The 18,059-nt window shown below is 44.1% G+C and overlaps 1 pseudogene; it reads left to right on the top strand.

Moving 5' to 3' along the window:
- LOC125514854 overlaps positions 1 to 17,844 on the top strand; it is a 33,230-nt pseudogene extending 15,386 nt beyond the window's left edge.
- The last annotated feature ends 215 nt before the right edge of the window (positions 17,845 to 18,059 follow it).

Below are 18,059 nucleotides of genomic sequence, written 5' to 3'. Positions count from 1 at the left end.
CCACATCTCCTGCCATGTCGCTATCACTATAGCCAAGTAGCTCCATCATCTCCTTCTTCTTCTCTCTCAAATAGACACAACCGAAATTTGTTGTCCCTTTGATGTACCTGATTATATTTTCCACAGCTGCCCAATACTCCATCGTGGGTGCTTCCATGAAGCGGCTCACTATGTCAACGGAATAGGCCAAGTACGGTCTTGTATTCGTGAGATACCTCAGCTTTCGGACCACACTTCTATACTCTGTTGCATCAACCGCGGGTTCTTTACTCTTCTTGCTTAGTATGAGATGAGGCTTCATTGGAACATGACTTGGATTGCAATCTTTCATGCCACAACTTTCAAGTACTTTCTTTGCATATGCCTCCTGGCATATTGTGATCCCCTCCGGCTTTTGCTGTACCTCGATCCCAAGGTAGTAATTCAAGAGCCCTAGATCAGTCATCTTGAATAGCTCCTTCATTAGTAGCTTGAAGTTTGCAATCACCTCTTCGTCTGCTCCAGTTATCAACAGATCATCCACATATATGCCCACTAATAGACGATGCCTTCCTTCACCTCACTTATACATTGTATGCTTCAGTGGGGCTTTCTCAAATCCAAGAGAAATCAATGTACTGTCAAGCTTCATGCTCCATGCCCAAGGAGCTTGTTGTAGCCCGTACAACGCCTTGTGTAGCTTCAATACCTTGTGCTCTTCTCCTTCTTCGATGAACCCTGGTGGTTGCTTCACATACAACTCTTCTTCTAACTACCCAGTCAAAAACGCAGAGTCCACATCCATATGATGTATCCTCCAGGATTCTTGAGCCGCGAGAGCTATAAGTAGCCTCACCGTGTCCATCTTTGTAACTGGGCCGAACACTTCTTCGAAGTCCACACCTTGCTCTTGCACGTATCCTTTAGCCACGAGCATTGCCTTATGCTTCACCAAGTTCCTTTCGGTATCCTTCTTGACTTTGTATACCCACTTGAACTCTATGGCATTATGTCTGTTGGGAAGATCCGCGAGCTCCCATACTTTGTTGTCTCGGATCGACCTCAACTCCTCATCCATAGCACGACGCCAACACTCTTTCATAACTGCGTCTTCAAAACTTTTTGGTTCCTCGATGTGCAAACATCGTTGCCCTTTACTCTTCATCTTCACCGAATTTATTCGAAGCGCTTCCTCTGATTCATGTGGCTGTTCTTCTGCCTCCAATGCTGTCGAAGACGTCACATCTTTTGAAGTTGCCAAACCTCCCTTTACTGGCATTCTAGCCACATCCAAACTGCTCTCTAGAGAATTTGCAACAGTAGATGGGCTGATCTTTTGAGGCACGTCTATTTTTCTTAGACGTTGCCCACCTTGTAGTCCATCCACTAGGTCATCACGTGGATTCCTTAATGTGGTTGTTGTATGCAGCTTGTAGTGGCCCGCTCCTTCTGGCACATGCGGAGCTGCACAAGGCCATGCAGCGCCTCCGTCGCTGCTACTACATACGGTTGCTGCTGGGCCGCTCAGTGCAGCACCCTTTCCAGCCGGCGTAGCGTTTGTTGTGCTATCAAGCAGACCTGACACGACTGATTCGAGCCCTCCTGGCCGAGCGACGCTTCCTTTTGGATACTGGTTTGTCTGCACCATGTTCCTATACGAGTTTGACATGTCCCAGCTCGTCACGCCGTCCTCAGGCGAGACGCCCGCGCTCCTTGCCGCTCCCGCATATGATTTTCCTGGTGGGTCCATACCGATCTGCTTTGTGTTGTGAACTTCTGACATCACAACTTCGCCTTTTTCTAGCGCGACCACACCATCACGCATTGTGTCGTGGACTTCTGGCACCACGTCTACACCTGAACTTACTGGCGTGACCACATCATCACGCCTTGTGTCATGGTCTTTTGGCGCCACAACATCGCCTGCTTCTAGTGTAACCATACCGTCACACCTTGTGTCATGGTCTTCTGGCACCACAACTTTGCCTGGAGTTACTGGCGCAGATGCACTCACCGGATCCGTGTCCAGTTGATCATGATCATCTGAATCCTCTTCGTCCACTAGCTCGCACATCAGCATCATATCCCCATCGTCTCCTTCCTCGGCCATGAGAGCCCGTTGCTTCGGTGCTTCCTCGCAGTAAGCCTTGAAGTGGCCGAGGAGGCCACACTTATGACACCTCACTTTTCTGATGTCAAACTTCCTCCTCGGTGGTGCAGGCGCATCCTCGTCGTCCGAGTCGGCGAAGTTCTTTCTCGCCGAGCGCTGCTTCCCCTTCCCCTTCTTCTTGCTGCTACTCGTGGATCCGCCTTGCTGTTCTTTCGACAGGGCGATCCATTGCGCCTTTGTCAGCATCAGGTGCTCACTCGCTTCCGCGTCGCCGAAATTGAGACGAATTCTCTCGTCATGGGCCTTGAACCTTCCGACGAGATCCTCAACTGTGAGAGTCTTTAGGTCGAGACATTGATCGATCGACGTGACAATCTGGATGTAGCGTGCCGGCGCGGCGCGCAAAAATCGTAGGACGATCGCAACTTCTTCTAGGGTTGAACCATAGCTGCGTATGCCGTTGACGAGGGTCTTGAGATGGAGGCAAACTGATCAATCATCTCACTTTCATCCATCTTCAGGCACTTGTAGCTTCTCATCAGAGACTGAAGGTGTGCTTCCTTGACACGGTCATGACCCTGGTGCAGGATCTTAATGGTCTCCCATGCATCCTTCGCCGTTTTCTTTCCGACGAGGTGTTGCAGCACATCCTTCGGCATTGCGGAGTAGATTGCCGTTAACGCCTGACGATGAATCCGGTACTTCGCCGCGCCCTTCGCGTACTCGGCGCCGCCGGGGTCCACGGCTTCCCAGAACTCAGCCCCTTCCATTGCGACCTCCATGTTCATCGCCCATAGTGCGTAGTTCTCTCGATCCAGATGGGGGAATTGCGACACCCCCACCATCGGCATCGGTGCTCCCGCTGCCGTCGTCACGATCTCCTTGCCTGTGTTCGACATGATCCTTTGAGTGCTTTCCGAAGATCACGACCGACCAAACCAAGCTCTGATACCAATTGTTGGCCCAGACCCGTACGCCGAGTACTTTCCGACGTACTTTGTACGACGCAATTCCGACGACCTATGCTTTCGGCCGTTGAGATACACGCATACGTATACAAGGAGCAAGCAGGCAGACAAGCTGGTCAATGGATTCTTGACGTGAACTAGTACATGCACATGCACGTACGAAACAATCACGCCGGCTCCTTGATCGCTGAAGCAACTCGCCGGGAACTCACGCACACACGCGAAACAATACGAGGCGCCGATGGATAGCAATAGGTGCGTGTCGCACCTAATACTTTATTTCTTTAATCTGAGTTAATCTTACAAGGGTATACCTCCGTATATATAGTATCTAGGACCAACTCAATCTAACCTAGCCGGTTACCAAGTCCTAGTCCTAGTAGTACTATTAGGTGATTGTACCATGTCCGAGCCGGACAAGGCCACACATCGTGGTTATTTCCAACATTGTCAGTTTACACCCATTCTCTTGCCGCCGAGCTTCTTTCGCCGCGGGTTTTCATGGGCTATGATTTTGTGCGCAATGCTTCATTCTCTTGTGTGCCATTGATAACCCATCTTCTCTTCTTACTTATCCTGTATGTTCTACTGATGCGGTGTCTTCCTTCGATGCACCATCTTCTCTTTATCCCCTTTGACTTGACTTGACAGGTTCTGAAGGCTCTCCATGCCACAATGACACTCTCAAGATGCGGATTCTTAATTATCATTTCTTTTGTAGTGTTACACTTCTTCAAATTCATTGCTATAGAGCATTTGAGGGAGAGTGTTAAGGAGTAGTCATATTGTTCTAGGAGTCCGTATTAGGCTATGTTTTCTTCCTTGTACCCCAAGTCTTGTGTAATTCCCCTTGGGCTATGCAATAGATATAAGTTGCATCCATAACCCCTCAGAAAAATCTTAGTAGTATCATAAATTAGTTTGTTTTCAACAAGGGAGCATCAGTCCTGTTAACTGGACTAATCACGTTTTTGGTTTTCACATGAGCTAACAATTACCACATTGTACCTGTTCCTCACAAGAAGTTTGGCTATCTCCTAAAAATGAAATAATCGGTGAACCTTGATATCGGTTGTTCCAAAAGACATTTGCTTGATAGAATGCCTCTTGATTTTTTCTGTATTTCCTTGGCTTTGCATGTTTGATTTAGCTATTCTGTCTGAATCATGTCTTTATCCATCTGTAGGCTGAGGATTCTCAAATGGAGAAAGATGTGAAGAACATACAACAACAGATTGATTATCTTCATTCAAATGTTACAAGGTCATTCAATTGTACTTCTTACTTTGCTTAATCACATCCAAGTAAAACTTCTTGGTTGTTTGATGCCACCTTGTGTGCCATTCAGGTTAAGAGAGGATGAAAAAGAATTCACAGAAGAATTATCAGGCATCCAAAAATCTACCAATGAAATATCAAAAGAGGTATCTTAAACTCAATGTGCTACCAGAAATACCGCTTTCCTGCATAATGAACTTTAAACTCTAAACACAGTAAAAGTGATAATGTTACTCCATCCACTCCAATCGCAAATAAGCCACATTTTGAGCCATAAACATTGATAAAGAAAGTTCCCTAACCCATAAATGTGAATTGTATTTTTAGTTTTATATTAGAAGTATTTCTTGAGGAATCTACTTGTGCCATTTTCCTATGGCCTAAATGTTCATCATGATATTGTTCTGCCAGTTTGGAAAATAGTTAATCAGCAGTAACTTATTTTTAACTGGAGGAATTGTTTCCATATCTATTATTTACTGTAATTATATTATCTTTTGTATTGTATAGTTACTTAGTGGCACCGATTCCCTCTATTGATGTATGAATGTGGGTATATATGTTTCAGATAATGTAATTATGTATAATGTTATTCTTAGAGAATATGTGTTCTGGATAATGTTATTCTCAGACAATATCTATCTTTTTTGCTGGTTCCCATATGTTTTTATTTCTTTCTGTTCCCTATTAATGCTTATAATGTGGAAAAAAGAGAGGCAGAATGTGATCATGCACAGTAATAATTAGGCTTAAATAAACATTTTCATGCACATGTCAATGCTGAATAGATTTTATTTCAATTTCCAAATAGGTTTGCACATGACACATGACACACAATTTATGATAGAAAACCATGTACATGCTATGCCCCTTGCTCATAGTTGACACTCTATTAACCCTGTCTGTTTATCACATTTCTCCCTTTTGTTGAACTTTAAGAACTGCTATCATAGCTCTACTTGTTCAAAAAGATATTTTAAGTGAGGCTGGAACTGCATAGTTAGGGGCAAAATACATCTGGGTCTAAGTTCGATTGCCTGTTTAAATACGTTCTCCTCGCATGATTTCAAGCTCAGAATAATCTTTGGCACAGTATTAGGTACCTTTGAAGAAGTGTTCGCCCAACATTTATCTAAAAAGCATCACTTATAATTATCCACACTATTTGAATTCACAAGTCTTCTGTACTTTCTTGTGAAGTTGGCCACCTTTTTTCTGCACTGAAACATGTGGGTCATGTATCATTTATGCCATTAACTTTTATTTCACAGATAGCTGAAAATGATAGAAGGATAAAACAAGTAAAATCTGACATTGGAGACCTTCAACTACAGCAAAGTAATAAGGTATATTCTCTCTTTACAGTGACCAGTAAGCAGTAGATGCCCTTTTCTTAATGATCATAACCCTGCTTCTCAGGATGTAATTGATTTTAGTAGCAACTGGCAACTGCTCTCTAAAATATTTTTTTATATACAATTAATGCTTCATCTTAGGTAACGGCATTTGGGGGACGAAGAGTTCTGGAACTCTTGGAATCAATAGAGAAAAACCACAAAAGATTCAAACGCCCACCTATTGGTCCGATAGGGGCTCATCTGGTATGAAAATACCAATTATCATGATTCTTGTCTTGAATATGTACTAACAATACCATGTGAAGTAACTTGATGCAAATGATAATTTGATATATCACTTAGCACATGTTCTGATCTGCTGTATTCAGCAGTAAACTTCATTAATCCACATTGCTTATATTATTATACTGTATTGTTTTATTATTTATAGCATGTCCCTTTAGTTTTCTCATCTTTTATCTGTTTATTTATCCACGGCTTAATAGGTGGCAGCCTAACTAGTGTTCCTAGCTACAGGTCAATGTTGTGATGTTGAGTTCCCTTAGTGCAGCTGCATTGGTTCTTACAAAGTTCTTTTTTTTAAAGGTCATCGGAGGGGGGGGGGGGGAAACCATACCTGAATCATTTTCTTTTGTTCGTATGCGGAAGGGCACAAACTCGGGTAGGGGTGGGGGTAGAGATTTAGGAGAGAGCCGGAGGGGGAGTCAGCTGGCTCGAACCGGTAAACAGTCAAGCCAGGCGTCCACATCACCCCTGGGGCAAACGACGGCCTCCTCGTGGCACAAGCGCGAGAGGCGTGTGAGAGAGGAGGTGTCACTGTTGAAGAGCATCCCATTGTGGTGCTTCCATAGCCACCACCAGTAAAGGAGAACGAAGGTTGATACCAATCGCTTAGGAATAATGGGAGGGGGACATGCGTCCTGCAGAGATCGTACCAAGGCATCGTAAGGTGTTGACGCACCAACAAACTCCCAGAAGCACTAGGCGAAGGTGCACCAGAAGACTAGGTGATTTGCAGCCCTGCAGGGCGCCTTACAGGGTGTACTACCGGCCTCGACAGCGGATGTGATGCTTTTCCAGAGCAACACACTCTAGGTGTTGACCAGGCCCTGAACCAGTAGCCAACTCAAGAAACGAACCTGGGAGGGGCTTGGCTCCACCATACAAAGTCGTGGAAGGGGGCAACCACCTCACCAAAAGAGCAGTGGTGGTGGAGCTAGGTGGCATGGAACCCACGTACAGGGGAGGTACGTACAACGATGAAGCACCCCGAACGTCAGTCAAAGTGGACGACTGAAACTCGTACAGAGGCACCAGCAAGGCATCAAGCTGACGAGCCCCATCGGCGATGAGGCGGAGGATGAGTTGGGACCGCACACCTCCAGCAAGGCTGCAAACATCAAGACCACGACGCTCATCACATGCTGAGAACAGGGCGGGCACAAAGCTACAAAGGGGTCTGAGGGCAGCCAGTTCTCAAGCCAGAAGGAGGTGAGTTCACCATTGCCGACTGCAACAAAAGAGATGACCTTGTAGAGCGGCATGAGCTTGATGAGAGCACCTTAGTGGCTCCCAGGAAGCCGCGCGACAGTAAGCATCACAGACCGGCATCCCGTCCAATGTCGCGTAAGTGTAGCCGATGCAGGAGCTTGACAAGCAGGAACTTGTTCTGCGTCGTTAGGTCCTGGACGCTTAGGACTGCACATCTGAGTCCAAGCCACGAGGTACTAGGCTCCAAGGCTTTGTCGGAGGCCGGCCCAATGCAACATGCTGAGGGCCTGGATGATGGACAGAGAGAGCTCCTAAGCAACCATGGCATATGTTAGTGAGGCATCCAAGACCGCGTTGAGCAGGATCAGCCTCCCTCCAGCATTGAGCAGCTGAACGCACCATCCCAACATGTACTTGTCGGCTTTGATCAACGCAACAAAGGCGGCGAAGGCGAGTTTCTCACATGAGAGGGGGAGCCCCAGGTATATTTGGGGGAACCCCTCAACCGCGCTACCCAAGCAGGATTGCAGCGCCGCAACAAGCTCATCGCCGACATGCATGAGAACCATGGTGCTTTTGTGGAAGTTGATGATGAGATCGGTTGCAGCGATGGACATGTCGAGGATGACCTTGAGCCAAGCGAACGCATGCACATCAGCACACATGATGATTGATGTATCATCGGCGTATTGCAGCACCGGAGGGGATGAACCAGTACGACACCATGTTGGATCAACCGTTGCAGCACATCCATCCATCCATCACTAGGGAATATTGTTGAGGAGGACGGTCGAACCGGAAGAGTGGAAGATCATGTGCATCAGGTCCAGAATGCCGCGGGTGCCAAGGATAGCGCGCACACTCCCCAATGGATGGAGCGAACAACCTTGGCGAAGTCTAACTTCAGCACAATCGTCGACACTTTGTGCTTGAAGCAGCACTGGACCAGCTCCAGAAATTCTCCGAGATGCTCTGGCCGGCGATGAAGCCAGTTCGGTTGACCTTGATGATTGCTCTGATTTGCTTTTGCAGGCGAGTGGTCAGTTCCTTACAGATAGCCTCGACATTGCAGTTTTCACCAACCCTACTATATTACTGTGACCGGGCATCGATATTGCTCTTCCTTCTATTCTTCCTAGCATCTCTAGAGCTTGTGTTGATGGAGGGGAAATTTTGGTCTATATTGAAGAAAAATATTTAGTAATTAAATAAAGAGTCAAAAGAATAGAAAATATTTTTGAAATAAACTTGATCTTCCATTTTTCTTGTAATTTTTTTCCACAAAAAGTAAAACCCTAGTTGGCTTCTTTTAGAAAGAAAAAACAAATTTTTTGACCAAAATAGTGTGAATAGTGACCTATAATAACAATAAATTTTGTTTCCCCCTGAAGTTATCATTGGTTTTTTATTCGTGAAAATTTACATACTAGTGCAAAAGAAAGTCAAGTTTATTCTAAAAATACTTCTAAACTTTTTTCAGTTTTATTTTATTTATTATTATTTTTCTCATGTGAGGTGTATATATACACCCAGGAACCAAAGGGTATTTCCCTCGTGTTGACTGTGTAAAGTACAAAAGTCTGTGTATATCTCCCAAGTGCTTCATATTAGAATATGGATAAGTCTTGGGCCTTCTGGTCATTTGTGCATTGCACAATAAGGACAGAAGGTTTCCCTAATCTTTAGGACAATCTTGTTTTCTTTTGGTACAACGGAAAAAAAGATCTAAACCTAATCGGTATTGATACAATGTTAGAAGAATAGCAACTTAATCTATTGCCAAGGATCTAGGGCCTTATGGTAGGAGATAAACTAGGAATCCGAAATACAAAAAGGTAAGAAACTCATTACAGTAAGTAGCTCTCTCTAACAGCCTCAATGTTGACTAGTCTTTGCATCCTGAGTTCTTGACCCAATCAGTTCATTGACCCCTTTAGAAAATTAAGCAATTCTATTGATTCATTGGAGTAACTGTAATAATATTTCTTCTCGTTGCATCAAATAGCATGAATGCAAAATCAATTTGTTTTATGTTATCCTGTAGAAATAGAAATGTAAGATTTAAATGATCTTACCAGGGATGACTCATTTGCGGTTGCCACTAAGTTGCAGTAATTATGCTTGCAGTCCTGGTCGAAGTTTGGGTACTGCACTTACTTTATGATGCACAGTATTGGTGTAAACTATAGCTGGTTCTTTCATATAATGTAGGTTATAGCTGTATTACTACTTCCAGAGGTTAATAATGCTTGTTGCCGTGCAGCAACTTGCTAGTGAGTCCTGGTCTGTGGCAGTTGATCGCGCATGTTGGAGGCTTCTGGATGCATTTATTGTCTCGTGTTCTAAGGATTTACATGTTTTGCGAGAATGTGCAAGTGAAGTGTATTACGATAACCTTCGAATTATTGTGTATGATTTTACTATGCCACGGTGAGATTAAAGGCCCTGTATCTTATTCAATATTCTTTTACTTTTTGATGAATTCTAATTCTGTGACCTTCTATAGATTGATCATTCCTGATGGTTCACTTCCTACAACAGAGCACCCTACAGTACTATCAGTTATTCAGTCAGAAAATCACACTGCTGAATGTATTGATGGATCAGGTACTGCATTATATAATCTCAAACAACTACTCTGTTTGTTTCAGAAAATTGGTCCATTTATCATATGCTAAATACCAGGAGGCACAACATTTGAGTATTATATAATGGAATTGGACTGCGCTTACCCCTATTTATGTCATATTTCAACCATTTGATATCTTCGGCATCATTGAATATGTGGGTTGAGGATGGGAAAGTTGCAACAAGCCAACAACTGAACTCTTCCCTGAGTGGATAATTATTTTTAAACTAAGAATCCATATAAACTGGACATCTATTATGAAATAATTTTTTATTATGAGATATTGATAAGCATCACACTGTTTTTTTCTTCAGAACCTTTAGTTTGACATATTATTGTTTTCTTCAGAACCTTCAGTTTGACATATTATTATTGGAGCAACATTTGCTAAAGCTCCTTTATTTCAGGGTCATGTTGAAAGTCAAGTCCTGGTTAAAGATTATGAAGTGGGAAGATCTGTTGCATTTGATGATAGGATGCGCAACATAAAGGAAGTGTATACTTCTAATGGGGACAAAATGTAAGTCTCGACGGTGATGCTCATATTAGTTTGGTCATATTCCAGCCATTTACTTGTTATATCAAGCAGTTTACCATAAATTATCCTTGCTAGAAGTAATTTTAGAATCCTAATAGTCATTTTTATCTCCATGTGCCGCCACATGTTCATGTAATTGCAGATTCCCCTTATCAATTTAGATTTGATGACTTACCATCTTGCAATCTTAGCAGGGGTACTCCCCTTTTCAAGAAAAAACCATCTTGCAATTTTGTGGGGCCGACTAGTGTCTTGAGATCAGTTTCTGGAGTTACCCAGTTGGTTTGATGGCACACGAGGTCATTTGGAGGGCGAACTAACCACAGTTCCCTGATTCACAATCCGCGTGTCCATGATTTGTTATTCATGATTCACGGTTTCCTAAACGTAGAGGTATTTGGAGTTTATACATCTCTAATTCACAAACCGGGAATGGGGTTCCCAAATTGGTAGATCATGGTCATGTCATAAGCAATATAGGAATCAATGTCTGTCACAGCAAGCAAAATGACCACAAAAGATTGTAGCAGTAACAGGAAGAAAAAGGAAAATTAAGAAAGAGAGAGGTTGGCCGGCTAGGCATCCAGCTTACGATTGTAGCTTAACAAGACAAAGAAAAAGGAACGAGGAAAGAGAAATTGGATGGTGGGGCATCCCCCTTAGGACCTCATTGTTTGTGCCTCTTCTTTTTTAGCCGTATCCTCTCTGGTAAGCTGAACTAACCCTTAGTTCCATGATATACTGAAAAAGGCTTTTGCCTCGCTTTAAAAAGCAACGATCAGACATACAGAATGCAAATAACCCGACATCACACACAAACCCAAGACAGATACAAGGAGGCCGGCGATGAGCAACACTACTCCAAAACCCCAAAGCAAACAACTAGTAGACATAAGAGCATAGCTAAGGAACTAAGGAGCTCTCCACCGTGAACGAAGCTCTCCACCGTGAACGAGTCACCGCGAGGAGACGAAGCCGAAACTCGACGACCCAGGAACTCTAATGCGGTGCTTCCAGGAAAGAAACGACACCGGAGAGCTGCCACCGCCCGATCCATTGAATCGAGGTTTTCACCCGGAATAATGCGAAGGACCCAGGGCTACCGATATGGAGACGCATGGACGCCGCCGCCATCGGTTTGGTCTGAACCAGACGAGGTTTTCACCTCGATCGTGGAAGGCCCGCCCCCATGACGCCCATGCGGCCATGGCAACGAGCCCGTCAGCGCCACGAGCCCGCAACTCCCGCCACTAGGGCCGCCGCCCTGCATCCAGACAATTCAGAGACCATCAAAGGTATGGGATTTGAGCCGACAGGCAGAATCCAAGCACCATCGAAGCGCCGGTGGTCGTCCCACCCCGAACACCGATCTGCAGCCAGGTGGCACAAGGTCTGGAAGAGTGGAGGGGGGAGCGGAGCTCGTCCGGACCGGCGCACCCCTGTGCCAGTGACAGGTAGTTGGTCTACCCGTCTCTCCAACAACCTCCCCTGCGTCACCCCTGACACCCTAGCATGGCCTCCGGTCAGATCCACACGAGGGAGAGGCAGCCACCTGTCCACCGGCTCGGGCCCCCGGATCAACCGCACCCTTCCACCGAAGAAAGCCTCTAGAGGTGCCAGCACCCTGACCCGCACCACTGTCGTGACGCTCGGGCGCCTCACCGCCAGGCACCGTCTCCAGAGCCGCACACCGGCCGGCAGGCCCGCCACGAATTGAGCCGCCGCAGGCCGCGCCGCCCACCGGGCAGATCCCGCCGAAGCTGATGCCGCCACCCTGGCCACGCATCCGCCCTGCACCACTAGGCCCTCCAAACCCGGCTTGCAGCTCCGCATCTCCGCCACCGTGCACCAGATCCTTGGCGGGCGGTTGGAAATGGAGGACCAGGCGTGTGGCAGGGATGAAGCGTTGACGGCCGTGCTGGCGGGCCAGATCTGGGGCCTCCGGGCTCCCATCATGGCGGGTGTGGCAGTGGTGGATGGTGCTTCTTGTGGTCTTTCGGCAGTGGCCGTCCAGGGGTGTTTGTGCGGGATGCCTTGAAGGACTGGACCTTTCCCAGTTGTTGTCCACTGTTGAGGGATTGATTTGTCGCCAGGTGGTCCTTCAAATCATCCTCCAAGCGTGTCTTGATGTACTTCGTCTCGGAGGCGAAGAGGGCTTGCCAGGGTGAAAACCCTCTCTGTCTTTGCCAGGACGACGGTAGCGGCGCCTATGGGTGCTGTCTACTTGAAAGCGTTGTCGCGGTTCCTCTTCGTCCTCCTCATTGCTCCGGGGAGACCTTGATCCCTAGATCAGGCGGTGGCGGTGTTCCGGTGTTGTGTCCTTCCTGAAGGTACCACGATGCAGCGTGTGGTTCGACATACATGGCTTCATCTCTTCGCAGTGACTCGTTCACGATTGAGGGCTCCGGGGACTTCAAGCGGCTTCCTGTAGCTTGGTTGGTGTTTTTGGGTAGTGTCGCTGTTTGTAAACACTCTTGTATCTTGCCTTGGGTGCGTGTGTGGTAGTGTCAAGTTGTATGTTGGTCGTTGCTTTCTCTATAAAGCGGAGCGTGAGCCTTTTTCGTTATGTCTCGTGCGTTTCAACTCTCACGGCAGTTTTACAGTTTACTGACGAATTCTGTGTTCATGAACTTTTGGGAAATAAAACATCATGCAAATTGCTAGATACTCCCTCTGTCTGGGTTTAAAAGGTTAGAGGGCCATGAAGCTGCGTCCTGATTTTTAAGCGGGGCATAATTAAAATCCGACTTCTTCACTGGATTCAATTGTTATTTTTTTCGCTGATTGGTGGAACTAATTACCGAGAGAAAATGTGATGCATGCAAAAGCTAGGGGTGAGGCTGCATGCAGAATTAGCCAATGCATGTCCGAATTAAGTGGACCTCCCTCTCTCATTGGTGCAAGCGGCCAGCGGAGGATGCAGAATTATATTCTTTCCGTAACTAACACTGGATTAATTCCTCCTTGGTTCAGTGTTTTGGCTCATAGGCCTTTTAAACACGGACGAATGAAGTAACTTCTTTCGCTTAGGAAATGAGCATGCTGTGATCTGTTCATTCTTTGATGATTCTGCTGCCATTGTATTTTTCTTGTAGATTTTCTAGACGCCATGTTCAGACTATTAATCCTCCTCCAAGCAAGAAGGGAAGACCTAATCGTTTGTGCAGTTCACTGGGAAAAAGAATAGCTGAACTTAACAATGAAGCTGACGGTCTGCGAAGAACAATCTTGGAAAAGAACGGTCAGAGAAGCAAGTTAGTTAAAGATCGACGTGACCTTGAACAGAAAATAGCAAATTCAAAGGTAAATTTCTTATTGATGTGTAATGCATATCAATTATCTTGTAACTTGCCATGTTGCTCTGCAGAGAAAACGAGAACCTGAGGAGGATCGTTTAGAGATTAAAAGACTGGAACTTGATGACGCGAAGAGAGCTAATAATCGACATGCTGCTGCGGATAACACTGAACTTGAGGATGACATAAAGGTTTGCTCCCTTTTTCCTTTCTCGAGGAACCATCTATCTAATTTCACTGCACTAGCTATAATGATCTTTGTTATCTAAGAAAAAACTTATTATTTTCTGCAGAAAGAGAAGAATACCATTGAGGAGAGCGAACTATTACTTAACAATATTAATGTAAAGTTAGCAGCAGCTTCACGAGAAGTGAACAATAGAAGAGAAGCTTACAAGACCTTTATGGGTATGATAATTTACTGGCATTACACTGTTAAGTTGTTTAGCATTCGAGTTTTTGCATTTCGATCTTGAGATAACTAACCATGCTTGCCACATTGTAGCATTTTACATCAGAATTATGCTCTTTTTCATGTTAGATTTGTATATATAATGTACGACAAAATGCAAGAAGGTAATAAATAATGATAGAGGAATTGGCGTTAGCGTCTTTGAAGTAGGCAAGGCAACAAGTCTGTAAAGGATTCAATATATCTTAGTTATAAAGCTAGTATGTTCGATTTGTTAGGCAATATCTGTCCTCTGATGAAGATAAAACACCCGCTCATTTTTTATTTTATTGTGTTATTCCGGTGAGTCCATAGGCCCGTACATGCACGATAAAATATGCAGAAAACCTCTTATACGACTGGGATATTACATGGCTATTATGTACAACTTAGAGCAGTTTCTATTTGGAGCTTGTTTCTCAAGTTACCTTTTTGCATTCCGAATTTATCACAGGTTTCTTTCATTTACGATAGACTCTAGTATTTAGAAACAATTAGCCTCTTCCTAAGGCAAGCACTAGTTTTCTATTCTTTCTGCTGAAACCTACAGATACACCTTGAACTCTGAGGACTGGTTCATCCTACAAGCTGCCCTCTTTGTGTTTAGGTGGTTGAGACCATTACACATGTGATGGTCACGTGCCTTTGCTAAACAAGTTTGGGTGGAGATCTTACAGAGTCTGGTCCAGGTGGCGTTTGTAGACTGAAATCATTTTTAATTCCAAAATTGGTGGTTTGAGGCGATGCTGTTAGTTAAAACTCATCGGCAAAAGGGATTCACTCCTTGGTCACGGAGTAGCTTGTTTTCCTTGGAAAGACCACACTGGATATGTTTTTAGGGGTAGAAATTCTAGGTTCAGCCAGCATGTTCAAGAGATCAGAGAGGAATCTACTCTTCAGTGTTCTGTTGGCTCCTTTGAGTTTGAGTCTCTTTGGCCTTGATCTTTGTTTGTTCTGGTGGTTGTTTGTTTGATTTGTGCTGGCGCGCTTGTAATCTTTTCTGGTGTCTTTTGAGTTTGGGTGTGTGTGTGTTCCGTGTGAGTGTTAAGGCCCTTTTGGGTTTATTATATTTTGTGTTTTTCTCTTCTTAATAATATAATGACGGGCACCTCTCCTGCTGGTTTGACAAAAAGAGACCTATGGATAAACCTGTTTTTTAGCCTAGAGATTACCTAGTGCCAGAATATCAAATTAATTTCCTGAAAGTTACTGTTCTGCTGCCTGTGGCTGCCTCCTTAGCTGTAATTACTATTCTCTGCGGATTCTAGCAATAATTTTTTTGTTCCAGATTCTCTGAATGAGGAGACAGGGGATCGTATTAGCGCAAATGATGAAGTAGAACTTATTAAGCGTAACCTAGATGCAGCTGAGCAGGTGCTTCTCCTTATCTTGAAGTCATACCTCTATACTCCTTCTGTTCCAAAATAAGTGTCGTGGTTTTAGTTCAAAATACCACGGTACTTATTTTGGAACGGAGGGAGTAAATGCTATACAGTTCGCTCTTGATTTGGGTTTCTATGGTCTTTGATATTTTGAGTATACGTGAGATGTACTGGAAAGCATTTGTTTAATCTGTCGGTTTCATGAAAGCATCAATGAGCAACACGTCTTCCCCTTTCCTTTCTTACCCTATGTAAATACTGTATTGTAAATGACCCCCTTTTGCTCGATTAAAGCTGGCATCCATTTTGTCTTGCAGCTGTATGGCTCCTATGGTCTGTGACCCTCCCCACCTTAGTACCACATGTGATATTTCCATTATGCTTTTTATTTAACTTTGTTTCAAATGGAAAATATGTATTATATTGTAGAAAAAGTGGATAACCATCACACTTTTGTTTCGTTAGAATATGACACTAGCTCTTTACCGACACCACTTTTTCTATGGGTTTTTTGTTAAACGTTGCCTCTTCTGGACACAAACTATCGCCATCAACAGCTTGGTCAACCAAGCTGTTGCTATTCCTATCGGGAAGAAATTAGAAAATTGTGATCAATCAAGTGTTTGTGGCATGTACGTACTGATGGTAGTTTCTTCCATTGAATATATGTGAACCAGGAGAAGACTCACTATGAAGGTCTCATGACAACCAAAGTTTTACCTGATATTAAAATGGCTGAAGCAGAGTATGCAGAACTTCAGCAGCTTCGACAGGTTTTTGTAAAATGTCATGGTTTTTGGGTATATTTTTGGAAAAAGTCATACCTTGAATAGTGGCTGAACTTAAAAGCAGCAACTTCATCTTAGCATTTATGTACTGCAATTAGAGTAATCTGGACGTACTGTCAACTTAATACATCCAGCATGTGTGTTCCGTTAATTTCTTTGACATTTTTAACACCTGGACGTATCAGGTCTTCTGTGTTACCTGACTCACATGTGGGTGATGACCTTATATTCTGTAGGATAATTTCAACAGGGCTTCGACTATTTGCCCTGAGAGCGATATGGAAGCTCCGAATAATGTTGCTGGATCCACCCCCGAACAATTAAGTGCCAAGTTAAATAGACTGGAACAGAGATTTGATCAAGAAAACAGAAGGTTTGGAACCAACTTGGTCGTAGTGGCAGGAAAAAGTTGATGCCCATGAGTTTTTATCCTTTGTGAATAATAACAGTAATAATGATCTGAGGGCATTGCATGACAAAAAGGAGCAGAAAATCTTAAGTAAGCAACAGCTGTCTGCAAGTTTTAGGGCAAACAATAGTGTAAGTTCATTACTTCATGTTTTCCTACATGTGTGAAAAAGCATTGGACTTGCGGTGGAAGAAATTCCAGAGAAATGCTGGCCTTTTGAAGCGACAACTGACATGGCTGTAATTACAAGTTCCTTTCTTGGATGTTTTTCATCTGTTTTTCTGCTGGCTTTGATTTCTCTTATCCGTCAGTTGAAACGGTTAGTCCTGATAGGTCGTCCACTTTTATTGTTTTGAAGGTTCAATGAGCACCTGGGAAAGAAAGGTATCAGTGGATTTATCAACGTAGATTACCAGAGTAAAGCTTTATCTATTGAGGTGTGTATCCTTCATAACTTTGCCATTTTGATGTGTACATAGCGTTTGGAGGATTTGTGCTTCATGTAACAGTTGTGTATGGTGTTTAATGTAGCTAACGATGCCTCAAGATGCATCTCATGATACCGTCAGAGACACTAGAGGGCTGTCAGTTACCTGTATAGTTTGCCACGGTTGTAACTTGCAAGATAGTATTTTTCACATTTCATTTATTGCTCAGAATGCCATCACCAAGTCGTGTTTCTTTAGGTATCATTTTTTGCTAGTATTTCATACACATGTTTTCGACAACTACAACTTTTGCTATGCGTCTTGGTCCAGGGGGAGAGCGATCTTTTTCGACACTTTGCTTCGCTTTAGCTCTTCATGGGATGATAGAAGCACCTTTTAGGGCCATGGATGAGTTTGATATATTCATGGTGAGCAAACACGATGCTTTCTACAACCATCCTGTTAATGAAAAACCAAACCTTCTTATTGGCGGTATCTGATTTGCGCAGGACACGGTGAGCCGCAAAATAAGCTTGGAGACCCTTGTAGATTTTGCTGTTGCACAAGGATCACAATGGATATTTATAACCCCGAACGATATCAGGTCTGAAAATCGCCTGTAGTTTCTCTCGTTCGAGTTCTAGCAAATTGATATTTATTGTGACATCTATGTTTCCTCAGCATGGTGAAGCCTGGAGATCGGGTCAAGAAGCAGCAACTGGCCGCCCCTCGCGGTTGACTCGGGACTGGGTTGTCTGTCAATGCGCTCAGTAGTGTATATATCTCCTTAGCCTTAGGATACAGCTTCAACAGAACCTGTCGGGAACTGCTTGCTTTGTAATTAAGTTAGTGGTGTTGGTTGAATAGGTAGCATTAGGAGCAAAATAATTACAGATGACAAGGACGAACATAAGAACAGAACAGTTAGTTTAACTTTTCTGTTGTAAACGCCTG

The sequence above is a fragment of the Triticum urartu genome, chromosome 6 (genome assembly GCF_003073215.2).
Source record: "Triticum urartu cultivar G1812 chromosome 6, Tu2.1, whole genome shotgun sequence".
NCBI classification, from domain to species: domain Eukaryota; kingdom Viridiplantae; phylum Streptophyta; class Magnoliopsida; order Poales; family Poaceae; genus Triticum; species Triticum urartu.
Note: the sequence above shows the minus strand (reverse complement) of the source record. Positions and strands in the feature narration are given on the sequence as shown.